Raw genomic sequence first — 3060 nt, forward strand, 5'->3', positions numbered from 1 at the left:
TCTTTTATATTACTCTGACGCGTTCGTATACTTGCGAACACCGCATCAAGTTATTGACCGCATCAAGTTTTTGGCACCGTTGCCGGGGACCAATTTCGTCAAATTTCATTTTCCTGTTGTTATATCGTTTAGACTTAGGCTATTTCTCGCCGGTCAATGCGAAGAACTCGCAGCACCAGAAGTTTAAGCTTAGTATACCCTCTGGAAGAACCTGAATGTTACGCTCGCGCACGTTTATTCTTTCATAGAATTAAGAAAGCTATGGCCGAAGATCAAAACCAAAGACCTTTTAAAGATTTCGCTCAACCATCTAACGAAGAACCTAGTTCTAGTATAGTAAACCCAACCACACCAGCTAATAATTTTGAACTTAAACCATCCCTGTTGCAACTAGTGCAACAGAGACAATTCGCGGGTCTCGCTACCGAGAACCCTAACCAGCATTTAAAAATATTTCTTCAATTAGCAGATACTTTTAAAACCAATGGAGCTTCTCCTGAGGCAATACGTTTAAGATTATTCCCTTTTTCCCTCAGAGATAAAGCCCTATCGTGGTTAGATTCCCTTCCACCCAATTCCATTACGACTTGGGATAACCTTAGAAGAGTTTTTCTTGCTAGATATTTTCCCCCGAGTAAGACCGCCGTTCTACGAAACCATATAACTAGGTTTACCCAAAACCAAGGAGAATCGTTGTTCGAAACTTGGGAGAGATATGAAGAGTTGTTACGAGCATGCCCACATCATGGCTTAGAAAATTGGTTAATCATTCAAACCTTCTATAATGGACTTCATTACAACACAAAGATGACCATCGACGCTGCCGCAGGCGGTGCTCTGATGAACAAACCTTATCCTGAAGCCAGTGCCCTCATCGAAGATATGGCTCAAAACCATACATGATGGGGAGTCGAACGAGCGACAGTTGAGAAGAAGGAAACCCAAGGAGGAGTGCATGAACTAAGCTCTATAGACATGATGCAAGCTAAGATGGACGCATTAGCCCTCAAGGTCGAGCATATGTGCATAAACCCGAATACTGTAGCCGCAGTTTCGTCGGATTGTGAGATATGTGGAACCAAAGGACACCAATCTGCAGAATGCAGTCTATTAAACGAAACCCACTCTGAGCAAGCGAACTGCACCCAAGGGAACCCATACTCGAATACCTATAACCCTGGATGGAGGAATCACCCGAACTTCTCCTATAAAAACAGTAACCCTATTCAAAATAATGCACCTCCGAGACCTAGTTATCAAGCCCCAAGATCAAATCAACCTATGCAACCTGTGCCACCAAAGCCGAGCCTTGAGAAAATTATGGAAAATTTTATCATTGCTCAAACCCAACAAAACAAGGAGTTCATGAACCAAAACATTCATGTTAACGAATTGATTACTCAGTTAGGAACCAAGGTTGACCAAATAGTTACTCATACCAAGATGCTTGAAACCCAAATCTCTCAAGTATCTTTAAACCAAGCCCCTCAGACTACTCCTGGAGGACAATTCCCTAGACAACCTCAACAAAATCCGAGAGGACAAGCCAATGCCATTACCCTACAAAGTGGGAACGCTTATGATGAGCCACCAAACCCTAGATTGAGTGAACCCAAAACTTCTAAGGAATGTACCAAACCCCTGAACGAAGTAAAGGAACCAGAGGAATCTGAAAACCAGGAAGGTCGAGATAAAGGAGAAGAACCTAAAGATAAAATTTACGTACCACCCCCGCCATATAAACCACCTATACCATATCCGCAAAGACTAAAACAAACCCAGATCAATAAACAGTATCAAAAATTTATTAAAGTTATAGAAAAACTTCATGTAGAAATCCCTTTCACAGAAGCCATCACCTTCTTATGCAAAGTTTCTTAAAGACATCCTTACCAACAAACGTAGACTTGACGATCCGAAGCCTTTGGAATGTAATGCTATTTCCGAGGACAAATTAGCAAAGAAAGATAAAGATCCTGGAAATTTCTCCATTCCTTGCCTTTTGGGTAATCATGTCATCGAAAAAGCTTTTCTAGACTTAGGAGCTAGTGTGAGTTTAATGCCTCTAGCAGTTTGTGAGGGATTAAACTTAGGAGAATTACAACCCACTAAGATGTCACTTCAGTTAGCCGATAGATCTGTTAAATATCCGATAGGCATTTTAGAAGATGTCCCTGTTAGGATAGGTCAGTTATTTATCCCTACTGATTTTGTTGTCATGGACATCAAAGAGGACAATGATATACCAATCCTTCTAGGTAGACCCTTCTTATCGACTGCAGGAGCCATAATAGATGTCAAGAAAGGAAAGTTGACATTTGAGGTAGGCGACGAGAAAATAGAATTTATACTTTCGAAATTCCTTATGGCACCTGTGATGGGAGACTCATGTTATGCCTTAGATATCATTGATGAATGTGTTAGAGAATTATAACAAAAAGAAATTATAAAAACAATTAAGTTACCATCAACCCCCATAAAGGAAGATGATGACTTTAAAGAACCTTACATCGATGATAACCTTTACGAATGTTTATCCCTTACCCCAGATCCTATGCCATGCCCTAAGAAACCAACCTTAGAACTTAAGGAACTGCCTAAGAACCTGAGATATGAGTTCCTCGATGAAAAGATGAACCGTCCAGTTATAGTTAGTGCTACCTTGAGCCAAGAGGAAACGAACCAACTTTTAGACGTTTTACGAAGATATCCCTCAGCCTTAGGATATAATATCTCTGACCTGAAAGGTATAAGCCCATCCGTATGCATGCATCGGATTTCGCTCGAAGAAGATTCAAAACCCTCTAGGGAACATCAGAGAAGAATAAACCCTATAATGAGTGATGTTGTTAAAAAGGAAGTTCTTAAGTTACTTGAGGCAGGTATAATCTACCAGATCTCCGATAGTAAGTGGGTGAGCCCTGTGCATGTAGTACCTAAAAAGGGAGGCATCACAGTCGTGCAAAACGATAAAGGCGAACATGTAGCAAAACGTTTAGAAGGAGGATGGCGGATGTGTAAAGATTATAGAAAATTAAATAAAGCAACTAGGAAGGACCA

General features: G+C 40.7%; 1 non-coding gene across 1 annotated transcript; it reads right to left on the reverse strand.

The window, feature by feature from the left end:
• Positions 1-645: 645 nt before the first annotated feature.
• On the reverse strand, positions 646-752 carry LOC127077525 (small nucleolar RNA R71). The gene has a single exon (XR_007787323.1). It is a non-coding gene; the product is annotated as a small nucleolar RNA R71 (small nucleolar RNA).
• Positions 753-3060: the final 2308 nt, after the last annotated feature.

Source organism: Lathyrus oleraceus, chromosome 4, assembly GCF_024323335.1.
Source record: "Lathyrus oleraceus cultivar Zhongwan6 chromosome 4, CAAS_Psat_ZW6_1.0, whole genome shotgun sequence".
Taxonomy (NCBI): Eukaryota; Viridiplantae; Streptophyta; class Magnoliopsida; order Fabales; family Fabaceae; genus Lathyrus; species Lathyrus oleraceus.